This window comes from Myotis brandtii, unplaced genomic scaffold (assembly GCF_000412655.1).
Source record: "Myotis brandtii unplaced genomic scaffold, ASM41265v1 scaffold317, whole genome shotgun sequence".
Classification (NCBI taxonomy): Eukaryota; Metazoa; Chordata; class Mammalia; order Chiroptera; family Vespertilionidae; genus Myotis; species Myotis brandtii.
The window spans coordinates 414912-431512 of record NW_005362155.1 but is presented as its reverse complement, the minus strand read 5'-3'; the positions used below and the strand labels follow the sequence as shown (position 1 = coordinate 431512).

The 16601-nt window shown below is 55.8% G+C and overlaps 1 protein-coding gene and 1 pseudogene across 1 annotated transcript in view; both read left to right on the top strand.

Moving 5' to 3' along the window:
• Window positions 1-16601, top strand: part of SBK1 (SH3 domain binding kinase 1) — a 60510-nt gene that overhangs the window by 24716 nt on the left and 19193 nt on the right. The gene's annotated exons all lie outside the window — the stretch shown is intronic.
• LOC102262087 lies at window positions 40-1095 on the top strand (annotated as a pseudogene).

The window sequence follows — 16601 nt, the reverse complement described above, 5'->3', positions numbered from 1 at the left end:
GCCCCGCGCCCCCGACTCCGCCAGTGTGCCCCTCAAGGAGCCTGGTCCCCACGGCCCCACCTTCTCTGGCCCCGCTGCCACCCGCGAGGGCTGGTTCCCAGAGATGTGCAGCCTGTGGCCCAGCCAGGCCCTGTCCCTGCGCTCGCGGTTCCAGGATATCCTTGCCTTTGCAGTAAGAGCCAATGCCGCGTGCAGGTGTTGGACGGGGTCACCCAGAGCTCGGAAAGGGGCGAGTTCCCCACCTGGAGATGATAGCCAACCAGCCGCTCTGCAGCCACCCCAACCCACTCAAGTGCTGGTCATGCTGGTGGGCGGGATGTCCTGCGGGAGGGGGCGAAGCATTCCCCTGTGGAGTCCGGCGTCCAGGGCAAGATTGACCGGGTTGTTGCTCAAGTCCCTAAGAAGATCCTGCCCGGCGTGGCCATTGGCTACTCCAGCGCAAAGCTGACCCTCCACGTGGGCGAAGGTTTTGAGTTCAGAAACAGAACCAGACGCCTCCAATGTTATCATCACCGAGTCCTCGGGCCCCAGGGGCCCTGCCGAGAGCCTCTTCAAGGAGCCGATTACCAGCTTGTGAAGATGGCGCTCAGGGGGACGGGATCCGCTGGGGCCCGGGTGGGTGCCGGTGGCTGCGCCTGGGCCTCATCAAGGACATGCGGCACTTGTGCAGGCCACTCTTCCTCGGGCCCAGGTGGGCTTCACGCTGAGCAGAGAAACCCCCGCACCAAGTCCAGGTGCCGGTGCAGGAGCTGAGGCAGAAGCAGGTGGGACAGAGGCAGCTCAGGTACCGGAACTCTGACCTGCACCAGGAGGCCTGTGTCCTCCCTGAATTTGCCCGCGAGGCCCTGAATGATGTGAGCTGAGCCCAGATGCTGCTGACCACACCGCCCAGGGCCTCGGGCCAGGTTGCCCCGGACAGGACCCCTGCGGCACCCCAACAGCCAAGTGTTACAGCCCCAGAGTGCTGCCCGGCTGCCCTGCTGGCCAGACTGTCTGAATCCCTGTGTTTTTCAGCCTCCGAGCCTATACCAGCTTGTACGCGCGTCTCCACCCTCTGTCACCCTCACTCACCAAACACATGTATTTATAACAAACGAACAAAAACAAAAAAAGAAATGAGCTGTTAAGCCACAAAAAGACACGACAGAACCTTAAATGGGTATTGCTGAGTGAAAGCAGCCAATCTGAAAAGGCTGTGTGACTCCAACAACATACATTCTGAAAAAGCCAACACTATAGAGGCAGTAAGAACAGTGGTGGCCAAGGGCTTATAGGAAGGGAGGGAGGGAGGGAGGAAAGGGGGAGCACAGGGGATTTGTAGAGCTGTGAACTGTTCTGTATGATCCTGTCATGGCAGGTCCATGACACTTTGTATCTGTCAAAACCCGTGAAATTCACACTCAGAGTGAGCCCTGTGTAACTACAGTGGGGCCTTGACTTACGAGTTTAATTCGTTCTGAGACCGAGCTCGTTAAGGAGCTCGTTAACTCAAATTACTCTATCAACTCAATGCAAAAAATCGGCGGAGAGACAGCTGGTATCTCAAAAAACTCATTAGTCGGGACACTCGTAAGTCAAGGCCCCACTGTATGGACTTCAGTTAATTACAGCGACTCGGTATTGGTTTGTCAGTTGTAACAAGTGTATCTATCACACCAAGGCAACATGTTCATCATAGGGAAACTGGGAGACCGGGCTGTAGATGCACTTTCTGCTCAATTGTTCTGTAAACCTAAAAATGCTCTAAAAATAGATCTATTATGGAAAGGGAGACAAAAAAAAGAAATCATAGTATTTCACAAAAGGCTGTAAATAATGTTCCCACAAGGTGTAAGCACTCCCAACCGTACCAATATTATGATGCAACTGTAATGGGAGGGCGGAAAATAAGAAGCGGGGGAGTGGCTAGCTTGTTTGGCTCAGTGGATAGAGCGTCGGCCTGCGGACTAAAGGGTCCTGGGTTTGATTCTGGTCAAGGGCACATGCCCAGGTTGTGGGCTCCATCCCCAGTAAGGGGCGTGCAGGAGGCAGCCAATCAATGATTCTCTCTCGTCATTGATGTTTCTATCTTTCTTTCCCTCTCCCTTCTTCTCTGAAATCAATAAAAACATATTTTTAAAAAAACAATAAAGAAGGGGGAGAGGGGTAGGGAGTCAACCGCATCTTCCAAAGTGGGACATGGGTAGGTGAAGCCTAAACTGGAAAGAAGCAAAGTAAACATGCCGTGTAGGACACACAGAGGCGACCATTACTAAGAGTTAAACTGATTGTCTCTAAGAAGAGGGACATGGGAGTGAGGGCTGCCCGTGTTTCTTGATCCTAAGCTATGGGCATGTTTAACTCAAACAAATAGTAAAACCGCATTTACAGAAGGAGATGACCATCAGAACAAAAGAGACGGGAGGTGGCAGAGCAGAGGCAGGAGGCAAATCCCTCCGGAAGCTTTGCCCTGCGGGGGGCGGGGGGCATCGCAGGCGGAGGTGGAGGTGCCGTGGGGGTGGTCCTGGGACAGAAGGAAGACGGTGCGTGGGGAGCGAGGGGAGTCCTGAAGAAACAAGGTCCCTTCAAATGCAGGGGAGGGGCTGGCCTCGGGAGGAGCCCGGAGCGTGTGAGGAGCTGGGGGGGGAGGGGTCTGTGCTTTGATGCCGGAGGCTGTGGGACTGCATCGGATCCAGGCTTCCTGGGCGAATGGGGTGCACCGGCCGGCAACACAGGCACCAGCTGCGGGCTGGTTGGGTGACCAGAAGCTCGGCCTCCCGAGATCCCTAGGAGATTCACAGGCAAATTAAAGTGAGAAGCGCCGCCAGAGAGTGGGAAAAGCAACTGCTGGCATCGAGGGCTGCGGGCGGCAGTGAGCGCCCCTTCAGACCATGCATCGGAGGGGACAGTCCAGCCTGGTGTGGGCGCTCCGGGCGGTGCTGGCTGGCACAGTGTAAGCAGCGAGCGGGATGGCTGGTGGTTTGCCAGGCAGGAGGGGTTCCCAGGGGGCGGCTGGGGTGATGGTGGGCAGAGCCCGAGCGGCTGGAGGTGGGCGGTAGTGGCAGAAGGCGGCTGGTGAGCAGTAAGAAAGCGATGGGGGCAGTGGAATGGGCGTCTCCATGAGGTCAAATCTCAGTGGATAGAGCGTCGGCCTGCGGACTAAAGGGTCCTGGGTTTGATTCTGGTCAAGGGCACATGCCCAGGTTGTGGGCTCGATCCCCAGTAAGGGGCGTGCAGGAAGCAGCCAATCAATGATTCTCTCTCGTCATTGATGTTTCTATCTTTCTTTCCCTCTCCCTTCTTCTCTGAAATCAATAAAAATATCTTTTAAAAAAACAATAAAGAAGGGGGAGAGGGGTAGGGAGTCAACCGCATCTTCCAAAGTGGGACATGGGTAGGTGAAGCCTAAACTGGAAAGAAGCAAAGTAAACATGCCGTGTAGGACACACAGAGGCGACCATTACTAAGAGTTAAACTGATTGTCTCTAAGAAGAGGGAAATGGCAGTGAGGGCTGCCCGTGTTTCTTGATCCTAAGCTATGGGCATGTTTAACTCAAACAAATATTAAAACCGCATTTACAGAAGGAGATGACCATCAGAACAAAAGAGACGGGAGGTGGCAGAGCAGAGGCAGGAGGCAAATCCCTCCGGAAGCTTTGCCCTGCGGGGGGCGGGGGGCATCGCAGGCGGAGGTGGAGGTGCCGTGGGGGTGGTCCTGGGACAGAAGGAAGACGGTGCGTGGGGAGCGAGGGGAGTCCTGAAGAAACAAGGTCCCTTCAAACGCAGGGGAGGGGCTGGCCTCGGGAGGAGCCCGGAGCGTGTGAGGAGCTGGGGGGGGAGGGGTCTGTGCTTTGATGCCGGAGGCTGTGGGACTGCATCGGATCCAGGCTTCCTGGGCGAAGGGGGAGCCAGGTGTGAGGGGAGAGGAGCAGGTGGGAAAGGGAGATCCAACTCCTTGCCATGCAGAGTGGGGTGCACCGGCCGGCAGCACAGGCACCAGCTGCGGGCTGGTTGGGTGACCAGAAGCTCGGGCCTCCCGAGATCCCTAGGAGATTCACAGGCAAATTAAAGTGAGAAGCGCCGCCAGAGAGTGGGAAAAGCAACTGCTGGCATCGAGGGCTGCGGGCGGCAGTGAGCGCCCCTTCAGACCATGCATCGGAGGGGACAGTCCAGCCTGGTGTGGGCGCTCCGGGCGGTGCTGGCTGGCGCAGTGTAAGCAGCGAGCGAGCGGGATGGCTGGTGGTTTGCCAGGCAGGAGGGGTTTCCAGGGAGCGGCTGGGGTGATGGTGGGCAGAGCCCGAGCGGCTGGAGGTGGGCGGTAGTGGCAGAAGGCGGCTGGTGAGCAGTAAGAAAGCGATGGGGGCAGTGGAATGGGGGTCTCCATGAGGTCAAAGAGCTGTTGCATGTGGGTACCAGAGCGAGTGATGAAGAGGATGAACAGGACCCTAGTGGTGTGGCTCAGTGGATAGAGCGTTGGCCTGGGGACTGAAGGGTCCCAGGTTCGATTCTAGTCAAGGGCACATGCCCGGGTTGTGGGCTCGATCCCCAGTAGGGGGCGTGCAGGAGGCAGCCAATCAATGATTCTCTCTCATCATTGATGTTTCTCTCTCTCTCCCTTTCCCTTCCTGTCTGAAATCAATAAAAATGTATTTTAAAAAGGAAAAAAAAAGAGAGGATGAACAGGGATATAGAGGAGGACAAAAATAGAGACCTCAGGGGGTGGGGGTGAGGTAATTCTGTCTGGGTATGAGCTGGGAGCAGCGGTCAGGGAGCCGCAAGGCCTGCTGTAGGCAGCCTGAGACCACTCCGTCCTCTCCGCTGAGGTCTGTACCCCAAATAGGTAAGGACAGTGAGATGAGACAAGGTTATTTGCTCTGGGTGTGGCCTGGGCAGCAGGGTTTTTAAAGCTACATTTGTAACATGGAGCAGAGTTTGAGAAACACGGTTGAAGACAGAGAACCATGCTCTGACAGAGAGAAAGAGACGGTCAGGGGAGCAACGAGAAGGCACAGGGGCTGGCATGGGAGGGGGTGGCTGACCAGAGAACATGGTCTTGGGGAGCAGCTGGTAAGGGGCGCATGTCCGGGTTGGAGATGAGCTGATGGGGATGTTGTGGTCTTCCCCTGTTGAATCAGGGAGTGAACAGGGTGAGAGAGACAGAAAGACAGAGACAGAAACAAAGAGACAGAGACAGAAGACAGAACCCAGGGCTAAAAAAAAAAGAAAAGAAAGAAAAGAACCAACCCAGGGCCCATCGTCCGTCCTGCACTGAGGCGGAGAGGCCACTAGAGGGAGTGCTGCGCGCACACATGCGGGACTGGCCCCAGCAGGCAGCGGTGGTATGGTTCAAGGCCTTTTTCTGACAGCTTCTATATTCCAAGTTCAGATTTTGCAGCCACACCCCCTGGGTTGGACTCCAGGTCCCACTATTTCCAAGGCCCCGACCATTCCGTGACGCAGTTTCACTAGCGGTCCAAGGGGCCAAGGGTCGCCCCGTCCTTCCTGAGGCTGGTGGGAGGATGGATGAGGCTCAGGCCACGCTGGGGCTGGCTGGGCGTCCTGGTGGCAGAGGAGGCTTTGCCACCGCCCCCATCTCTCTCTGCTTCTCCTGCAGCCCCTCAGCCCAGCCCTGCCCTGCCCAGGCCACAGCCAGAGCCAGAAATGGAGGCCAACCTTCTTGGTTAGGGAACAGCAGAGGCTGAGGTGGGGGTGGCCTCCGTGCCTCGGTTTCCTGCTCAGTCTTGCTGTTGCTCTTGTCTTGTAAACCCAATGCCAGACAGTCCTGCTTCTCCCGTATGAGTCTGGGTCCCCAGAGACTCGCCCGGAACTGGAGCTCAGAGCCTGAGACTCCCTCCCGATTGAAAAAGACAACCGTGCCCTCAGCCACCAGCCCTCTCCGCATGCACCTCCGCACCTTTGTATTTTACTTCCTCACCGATCCTCCTCTGGGTCTCGGTATGCTTTTCTCTTTCCTTCTAGTTGTAGAATTTCCACTCAGCCAGCCTTCCTGTGGTTCTGGGTGATGTTCGTTCCGTCTTTTAGTTGTATTTTTGAAGTGGTTGTTCAAGGCAGCAAACTCCAGTGTTTACCTATGCCGCCATCTTGGTTTCTCAAGGCCTCTTTTTCTGACAGCTTCTATGTTCCAAGTTCAGATTTTGCAGCCACGTCCCCTGGGTTGGACTCCAGGTCCCACTATTTCCAAGGCCCCGTGACCTTGGCCAGGTTACCCTACCATTCCGTGGCCCAGTTCCACCAGCGGTCCAAGGGGCCCAGGGTCGCCCTGTCCTTCCTGAGGCTGGTGGGAGGATGGATGAGGCCCAGGCCACGCTGGGGCTGGCTGGGCGTCCTGGTGGCTTTGCCACCGCCCCCATCTCTCTCTGCTTCTCCTGCAGCCCCTCAGCCCAGCCCTGCCCTGCCCAGGCCACAGCCAGAGCCAGAAAGAGGCCAACCCCTTCTTGGTTAGGGAACAGCAGAGGCTGAGGTGGGGGTGGCCTCCGTGCCTCGGTTTCCTGCTCAGTCTTGCTGTTGCTCTTGTCTTGTAAACCTCACCGGTGGCTCATCCTGGCCTTGGTCTCACCCTTCCGGTTCCCGGACCAGCACCTGCCCTCGCCTGGTAACCAATGACCCGTGGAGCAATGTCACTGCCTGGGGCCCAGGTGGCTTAGAAGGGGTGCTTCTTCCCAGCCATTCTCCTAGCTGCCCCTCACCCCCTCCTGCCAGGCCAGTGGTGTCCTCATCCTCAGGTGTGCAGATGCCCCCACCCCACCCCCGCCCCCTCGACAGCACTGGCCGCTGGAGGGCAGGAGGGCAGAGAGGGAGGGGTGGGGTACCCCAGAAATGAGAGCAGACCCTCAGGGACAAGGAATCCTGGAGACCAGAGAGCTGCTCGGGGTCCTCAGCTGTTCATAAAACTTCATGGTCCAGCCGCCCAGGGCAAACTGCACGCGCGCGCACACACACAAACACACACACACACACCACCGCACTGTCCAGTCTGTCAGCAGATCCCGCCACTCCTCACCTCCCCTGCTCCCCCTGCAAGTAGCTGTCTTCTCCCACCTGGCTGGGTGCGGAGCCCTCCTCACTCCACTCTTACCCCCCACAGTCTGTCTTCCCACAGCAGCCAGAGGAAGCCTACTGAGGCCTAAGACACGCCTCCCACCTCACTCGGGTCAAAGCCCAGGCTCAGGTGGCCCTGAATAGACTGTCCCCCTCGCCTCCAGCTCCTCCCAGGCTCCCACCTGCAAAGGCCAAGACTCTCCCCATGAGCCCCCAACGGGACAGTGTGTGCGTGGGGAGACCCCCCAGCATCCACTCTCCGCGCTGGACTGGTCTGCCCTCCCTCTGCAGCTAGTGCCTTCCAGGCTCCATCCATGGCCCCAGCCGGGGTCGTCCTGGCCCTTGCAGTTGCCAGGCTGCAGCTGCACCCAGTGACCCCACAGAACTCAGCCACCTGGGGATGGTGAAGCGAATCCCAAGGGCACTCAGGCCTCCCGGCCTTTGCACTGCTGTTCCCCGGGCTGGGTTACTGCACCTGCCCCCACCCCACAGCACAGGGCTCCCGCTCTCACCTCCTTCAAGCTTCTGCTCAAAGGTAGCCTCTGCGAGGACCTCCCTGTGCGCTCTGTCCCCTCCTGGCCTCATCGCCTCCCTCACACATCCCTTGGCGCGTCTCTCTCATCAAACATTCCCTGTTTGTTGTGTTCTTCCCTCACTGGAATGGATGAGGGTAGGATTCTTCTGTGCCCAGCACACAGGGGACACGAGATAAATATCTGGTAATTGAATGAATGAGTGAATGAATGAATAAACATGTAAAATGAGGGCCATAACAGTGCCAAGTATGCACAGGTGCAGGGGCTGGGGCCTGAGTCAGATCCTGTGTGTCGCACGGGGTGGCGGTGCAGTTGCACAGGGCCGAGGACCTGGGGTTTGGCGCTCTGTGGTTGGCATCTTGCAGTTCCGGCCATTTCATCTTTGGATCTGTAAGTGACATCTGATGGGACAGTGGAGCGTGCCCCAGGAGCATGCCGCCCTCCCAGGTCCTGGCTGGCTCTCGGCACCCACTCCTTGCCCCCACCCAGTCACCGCTCTGTCCTTCGTCTGGCCCGGGGCTGGGGGTGAAGATTCAGTGTCAGGTGTGCAATAGGGTGGCCTGGGGCGCCTGCAGGGACCTGCACTGGTCCCACATGTATCCCTGTGCCCAAGGGAGCAGGACATTAGGTAGCAAATAAGAAACACCATGACAGCCCTGGCCGGTGTGGCTCAGTTGCTTGGAGCGTCGGTTGGTACACCAAAGGGTGACGGGTGGGATTTCCTGTCCGGCACATACCCAGGATGAACAGGACCTTAGCCGGTTTGGCTCAGTGGAGAGAGCGTCAGCCTGCAGACTGAAGGGTCCCGGGTTGGATTCTGGTCAAGGGTACCTGCCTGGGTTGCGGGCTCGATCCCCAGTGGGGGGCACAGGAGGCGATCAATGATTCTCTCTCATCATTGATGTTTCTATCTTTCTCTCCCTCTCCCTTCCTCTCTGAAATCAATAAAAATATATATTTTTTTAAATTTAAAGAAACACCATGACGGCCTGAGAGAGAGACCTGGGTAGGAAGGAAAAGCTTGTTCCTGCTTTCTGAAAGGGACCTTCCCCCTCCCCATTCTGTGTGTACTGGCCCTGATGTCAGGTGCTCACACCTCACAGATGTTGAGTGCTTCACCTCTGGGAACTGCTGCTGTTATTCGGGACCCTGCAATTAGAGAGAAACAGGGCCCCAGCAGAGAAAGCCCTCCGGCTCCTGAGACAGCTGCTGGTCTTTCTCTCCCAGGTGACTGGCTCAGGCCAGGAAGAGAACATTCCCCGTCCCGTGGCCCGTTTCCGGGGTCTGCATGTGAGCAGGGGCTGAGGATGAGCCGGGGCGAGCCCCTTCCTCCCTGGCCTCAGTGGTCTCATCTGCCAGCTGGGTCCCTGCCCTGCACGTCTCCCTCTGGCGGTGACAGTGGCTGTGCACGTGCTTTGCCAACGAAATCATTGGTAGAAGTGCAGGTGGTGGTCATGGTTCCTCTGAAGGGTCCCTGGGTCAGGGCTCGATGTCTGCCCCCCCGAAATGTCCAAAGAGGGTCTAGCTTTAAGCCTTGAGGGATGGGCGACAGGAGACCAGGCCTGATGGTGACTTCAGGCCCAGGTGTCAGCAGCATACATGGCCCTGAGGAGGTAACTGCAGACCAGACCCTCGGTGGCTGCAGCCCCTGGTGGTCCCCGCAGGTCCTGGGAGTGGCCTCAGTGGCCTTCGACCCCAATGGTGTCTGCAGACCTCGAGGGCACCCGGAAGCACCGGGCATCTCGTTCCCCTCCCTCCATCCCGCCTAAACCCCCATCTCTCCCAGCCTAGAATTTGAACAATTCTCCAGGATCCACTTAATTAGCCAAGCTCGTTAACTCCCACAGGCTTCTCCTCCCCACCTAATTAACTGACTTAATTAGGGCTTACAGGCCGGCTCCACCCAGCCCCCTCCTGCTCCTACCCTGCCTGCCCACCTCCTCCAGGCCCCTGGCTCAGCCACGCCTTGCCAGGCAGGGCACAGGGCATGGATGAGACCTCCACCTGTGTCCCTCCCTTAGCCCCAGGGCACCAGGACAGTGCCCCTCCTGAGCAGCCCTGAGGCCGGAGTGTGAAGGGGGACAGGGAGGTGGGTGGGGAGAGGGATGGAAATGTATAAAATGAAATCGGATGTGAGGAGGAGGTGAGGCTGGCGTGGATGGATGGGCTGAGCAGCAGGCGGTTAGGGGCCTGGATTCTGGAGCCTGCCTGGGTTCGAGTCCCAGCTAGTGTGTGAACTTCAGCGACCGCCTCATTCTGTCTTAGATACATAATGACCATACCACCTCAGTGTTACTGTGAGGTTTAAATGAGTTTTAGGGGGCAGGCTAGTGGGGGTCAGTGGGGGAGGAGGGAGGGTGACTGGGTTCGAGTCCCAGCTAGTGTGTGAACTTCAGCGAACGCTTCATTCTGTCTTAGATGCATAATGACCATACCACCTCAGTGTCATTGTGAGATTTAAATGAGTTGATAGGGGGCAGACTAGAAGGGGTCAGTGGGGGAGGAGGAAGGGCGTGAAGGGGACATATGTAATACTCTCAACAATAAAGATTTAAAAATTTTTAAAAAAGGAGTTGACCTGCGTAAAATGCTTGGAGCCCACCTGGCACAGATCTGTGCTGTTACAGAAGCGGGTGGGGAGGAACAGAGGTCCTGAGGGTGAGGGGCTGGAGGCTGGAGGGGAAAGCCAGAGGGTGCTGCTCCTAGGCATCAGGGGGACCCCCAGGCAGCTCTGAGATGCCAGGAATGGACAAGGCCTGGGGCCTGCACTTGGGCTGCTGACTGGGAGGGCCCCGGGGCCTGAGAGAGGGTAGAGGGATAAACAGCAAGAAGGGCTCATCCCAGGGTGTCCCGTTCCCTCGCCAGGACCTCTATACTCTGTGCCTCAGTTTCTCCACCTGGGGGAAGGCCTCGCCTTGTGGGGGTACCTGGCTTACTCTAGATGCCTAATAAATGTCTAGAGACTCAATCCTGAGCAGGGAGATGGCATGAAAAGCATGTGGGCCCGGCCAGTGAGGCTCAGTGATTGAGCATCGACCTATGAACCAGGAGGTGATGGCTCAGTTCCCGGTCAGGGCACATGGCCAGGTTGTGGGCTCGGTCCCCAGTGGGGAGTGTGCAGGAGGCAGCCGATCAATGGTTCTCTCTCATCTTTAATCTTTCTATTTCTCTCTCCCTCTCCTCTCCTCTCTGAAATCAATACAAATATTTAAAAAAAAAGAAAGAAAGAAAGAAAAGCATTTGTGGGGAGGAGCTCAGCTGCCCTTGACCTGCCCTGGAACCAAAACAAAGCAAAGCAAGAGGGCTGTGCTGGCAGCAGGCAGGACGCAGGTCGGACACAAGGCGAGGCCTCCTGGAGCTGGAGTGGAGGAGGACAAGGTCTGAGCTGCTGGGCAGGCTCCGGGGGAGAGATGGCCCATCAGCCAGTGCGTGGGAAGAGGCAACATGAGGCCCTGAGCACTGGGGTGGCCCTTTGCCTCTTTATCTCACAATGTCACCTGTTTGGTGTGATTAGTGTAGTGTCTCCCCCCTCCCCCGCCCCCCACGAGAGTGGAAACTCCTGCAGACGAGGATGGTCCACTTAGCCCACCCTTTTATCTTAAAGTCCTCACGTGGCAGGTCCCCACTAACAATGGGAGTGAATGGATGCATGGATGCCTTGGCCGGGAGTCCAGAGGTTCCTGACGCTTAGAGGGAAAGGGGCCCTATGTGGCAGCCCAGGCACCCACTCTGCACGCTCAGCTACGAGCCCCCCAGCCCCTCACGGGGCCCCAAGAACAACCACCCCTAGGGGGCAGGAGCTGGTCTCCAAGGATTCAAGGACTCCGGGGCAGGCTGAGCTCCCGCTGGGAATCCCTTCGCCCAAACTGGGATGCTGAGGACGCAGTGACTATGGGGACAGAGAGGAGGCTCTTGAATTTACCCCTGCCTTTTTAAACCCTTCAGAAATCCACAGTTATACTTGGTGCAAAGAGCGTGGGGTTGCAATTGATAGCGACCCAAGTCCAGCTGACATAAGCACAAAACGGACTCTTGGATTGCACACCTGAAAAGCCCAGCCTTCAGGCCTGGCTGGATCCAGGGGCTCAAATGATGGCAGGAGGTTCCGACTCTCCATCTCTTGGCTCTGCTGTCTGTTGTGTTGGCTTCCTCCTCCAGAGGGTCTCCCCGGGGAGCGGCTCCAGGCCGACATCCCACCCTCTGCCAGTGCAATGGGAAGGGAGTTCCACCCAACCGGCTTGGCTTGGGGCACAGATCCACCTCAGACACAATCACGATGGCCAGGGGCTGCGTTGCAAGCCGCCCCTAGAGCCGACCAGGTAAACCCCTCCATCGGAACCCCTAATGAGTACAGAAGGGTATGTCAAGGAAGGTGGGTCCCCAAAGGAACGCTGGGTTCTGTTGGTAAAAGATGGGGGACATCTGATGCTGAATAGCTGAGTTCTACTCTACTTGGAACAGGTGGGCATCAAGCCAGACCCAGGGCCCTGTTCTAAGGACTGGTCGTTTGTAGCAGACTGGGGGTCTGTTCCCCGCCTGTAGCTCCCTGGGCCCCATCCCCACTCCAACTTGGCAGCATCCTCTTCACCCCCCCAACTCCCCCCCCTCCAGCCCCAGGGCCTTCTCTGCTCCAGCCTGCTCTGCCTGCAGCCACAGCACTGCCTTCCCCCAGCAGCTCCCACCAAGGACCGACAGGAGCTGGGGTAGAACACATGTGCTGTGCACTCCATGCATGTGCTACACGGTCTCTGAGCGCCCCCATGGGGTTCGCCGCCAGTTGCTTGCAGCGGTAACCTGCCTGCTAATGCGCCCCTGGTCACTGCCTTCCTGTTTCTTCTCCGCTGGCCTCCCCGGGATCGCCCGCCAAGTCAACTGTTTGCTCTCAAACCGGCTTGTGCAGGGTCTGTTTCTGGGAAATGCAAACTAGGACATCTTCAAAGCCAGCCCCAGGGGGCGTACCAGACAGCGCTGTTTCCTCCCAAAGGCCTACGGTCCCGGGGGTGCCAGGAAGGCGGCCTGTTCCCAGGGGACTGGGGACTGGACCCGCTCTGAGTAGCCCTGCCTGGGTTCTGAGGGTCCCAGACGGGGCCCCTGCTCCCCGGAACGAAAGACAGTGGAGAGGAGAGGAGACCCATCCGGGCCTCACTCCACACCTTCCAAGAGAAACAGCCACATCCCGTCCCACGGGTACCAGCATTCAGAGCCGCCAGAGCAACGGGCACGATGGCAGGGGACCAGGCGGCCGAATGTACTCCCCGCTCCCATGCTTCTCCGAGTCAGAAATGAGGTCATTTTAGATGGTTCTTGGACCTGGTTTTAGGAAACAGAATCACACAATGAAAACGTTATTTGGGGTTTTCTTCAAAGATCCCATTTAAAAACACTTCCAGCCCAGCCGGCGTGGCTCAGTGGTTGAGCATCAACCCATGAACCAGGAGGTCACGGTTCAATTCCCAGGTAGGGCACATGCCTGGTTGCAGGCTCGATCCCCAGTGTGGGGTGTGCAGGAGGCAGCTGAGCAATGATTCTCTCCTATCACTGATGTTTCTCTCTCTCCCTCTCCCTTCCTCTCAATAAAAATATTTTTTTAAAAAAATAAAAATAAAAACACTTTCACTGAATAGGCTTTAATTACTTGGAAAGAAAATAGAGAAAAGTGAAAACCTGTGCAGATCCACAGCTAGAATCAATGTAAACATTTTATCATAATTGTGTCAGATGTTTTTAATTTTAAAAAAAAGAAAGAAGTGACAGAGGAGGATGAATTCCTGTTATCAGCCCCACCCCAGGCCCATTTCCTGCATTTTGTTCCCAAGGGCAACACCCCGTTATTGAGGAGATGTTCTCCCCCTATCAGTCGGCAGGCTTTTAGCTGCAGAAACAGAATTCCCTTCAAAGCAGCAAGTCCGACTCAGCAGCTCCGCGCGGTCACAAAGGGCAGGCCCTCCCTCCCCACTCGGCGGGCGCGGGCGCTTGCCAGCATCAGTGGCATCCTGCTGGCCGGGCCACACTTGCATTTCCACATCAGAGGTGGGAACTCATCAGAACTCTCGCTGGAACACTGTGTTTCTCACTTCAGCAGAAACTCTCCAAAAAGGCTCGGAGAGACTCAGAGCTCCCTCGCCCCGGCTGCTGTGCACCCGGCGGCGCTGCCCGCTGTCTCCTCTGACCCTCGCAGGTTCTGGAGGGATTCCTGGTTTCCCTCCTCAGCAATGACTTAACCGGGGCTCCCTGGGGCCCTGGAAGCTCCCGCTGCTAGTGGAGCTCCTGATAGCAGCTTCTTCTGTAACCTTCGCCCCAAATGTCATCATCTCCAGCTCCCTACACCCAGTCGGCTCTGAGCGGCTCAGTCACCTTGCCACCAGGGTCCCTGATTATGCTGTAGGGGCTGGTCACCAGCAGCAACATCCTGGGCATGAGGGTGGCCATGGGGGAGGGTTCTTCCTATACAACAAGACCTTCATAATGCAGGCCAACAAGCCAGGAACACCTCTCTCTGTCAAGATCTCTCTCTCTCTCTCTCTCTCTCTCTCTCTCCTCTATCCCCTCCCTTCCACCCTCTCTAAAAATCAATGGAGCTGGGCCAGCGTGACTCAGTGGTTGAGCGTTGACCTACGAACCAAGAGGTCACCTTTCGATTCCCAGTCAGGGCACATGCCCGGGATGTAGGCTCGATCCCCAGTAGGGGGCATGCAGGAGGCAGCCAATTGATGTTTCTCTCTCATCGACGTTTCCATCTCTCTCTTTAAAAAAATCAATAAAAATATTTTTAAAATTGATTTCAGAGAGGAAGAGAGAGTGAGAGAGATAGAAACATCTATGATGAGAGAGAACCATTGATCGGCTGCCTCCTGCACACCCCACACTGGTGGCTGAGCTTACAACCCCGACATGTGCCCTGATCAGGATTTGAACCATGACCTCCTGGTTCATAGAGCTGAAAACATTAAAAAAAAGAAAGAAAAGAAAAGGAAAGAAAAGAAAAAAAGAAAACATTTCTTCCCTCTTCCTCTTTCTCTAGCCTCCCTCTATTGCTGGCCCTATGACTCATACTTCTCCATTAGTTTGTTTGAGGCAATAAGGCCTTACATGAAGAGGATTAGAACAAAATTAGGGTGAAATTTGAAACTTGGGAACACTGGTGGGACAGGGAGGGGTGAGAGAGGAAAGGGAGATGTAGAGGAGGTATCTTGGAGGATCCCTTGTTTGGGGAATAAAATATTCTAGACAGGAAGCGAAGTGTATAAGGCGCAGAGGTGTGAGAAAGCAGATGTTTTAGGCACACTGGCTGAGGTCAAGGCTGAATAGAGAAGAGGCGCTTCAGTAGGGGACCCCATAGGCTAAGGGGTTGAACGCCAGGATAGTTACCCTAGAGCAGTGGTCGGCAAACCGCGCCTCGAGAGCCACATGCAGCTCTTTGGCCCCTTGAGTGTGGCTCTTCCACAAAATACCACGTGCGGGCGCACACGTACAGTGCGATTGAAACTTTGTGGCCCATGCGCAGAAGTCGGTTTTCGGAAAGGAGATAGATGAAACAAGTATACAAGACGAATGTGGATGGGAAAGTTGGAAGGGGTCGACCTCAGCGAACGTACCTCAATCAGATTGAGGACGTTTTTAGCAAAGGCCAGCTTAGGAGTACCCTAATTAAGTTAATAACGATGTACCTACCTATATAGTTTAAGTTTAAAAAATTTGGCTCTCAAAAGAAATTTCAATCGTTGTATTGTTGATATTTGGCTCTGTTGACTAATGAGTTTGCCGACCACTGGCCTAGAGGTAACTGGGAGTCATTGGCAATTTTAAGGAGAGGAGCAACCCAATCCACTTTGTATTTTGCAGAGCTGTTGAGCACATAGGAGTTGGGTTCTAGAAAAAGAAAAAAAGTCTAGGTAGAGGCAGGAGGGAGGCAAGTTAGGAACTAAAACATTGTTCTCGCTAGCAGAGGTTTCATACAGATGGCCCATGAGCCAGATTCGGCCCCCCAAAAATGTTTCATTTGGTCCATTCAGTATTTCTGAATTTTGGAAATTTAGAAGATGTTTTGTTAGAATATGGCTTCCCTGCTTCTGCTGAAAAAATTATCTGTCCATGAAGGGCCCACAGTGCTCCAGTTTGCTTCACCCCCACCACTCCCTACCACCTGACACCTGGCCCCAGTCACTAAGGTATGTGACCTGTAAGTACTTAAGTTTGCAACCCCTGGCTCTAAAACTTCTAGAAAAAGTCAAGGTGGTTGGGAAGAGTATGCTGGGTGAAAACAAACAAAAAACAAACAAAACAAAAAACTCATCCCTGAACAAAGAGTTGGAAGAAATAGAGAAGGCATGGGGTTTGGGGGAACTTCCTCCTTAGGGAAGCAGTGTTGCTGGGGCTGCGTGGATGAGGCTAAAAAGGAGACAGAATGCTGTCCCTATCTCATCTCCATCCTCATCCACCTCACTTACAGGCCAAACAGACATGTTCCTGCACACCTGGGTGATGCCTTTGCACATGGTGCTTCCTGTGCCTGGAATCCCCTTTCCTCCCTTCCGTCTGGTGAGCACTGCGCATTCCAAAATGTCACTGCCTTTTACAACCGGTGGAGAGGCGGCTGGGGCTGGCCATGACCCCTAAAGCCCCAGTTTATGACCTCTTCTCTGGGTAGGTTGTTAGTTCTCGAGGTCTGGCTCAAATAGGATGGATGGACGCATAGATGGGTAGCTGCATGCATGAGTGGATGCATAGGTGGCTGCATGGTTGCATGGGACACAGAAGAACCGATATAAATGAATGCATATCCTATTGCAGAGCTTCGATGTTTTCCTCCTCGAAATAGACACAGGCTCCACCCCACAAGAGCAGACTGGGACAGTCTGGGACAATCTGGTCCCGCAGGGCCAGGAGGATGGACCAGGTCACCCTCTCAGACTCCCCCGAGTCCTCTCTAACCTCGTTCTCGCCCCCTCGTGGGCTCTGACCTAGAAAGACGGGATGGGAGGATAGAGAGGAAGCCCACCGGCGCTAGGACCCAGCGAGGCCGGAAAG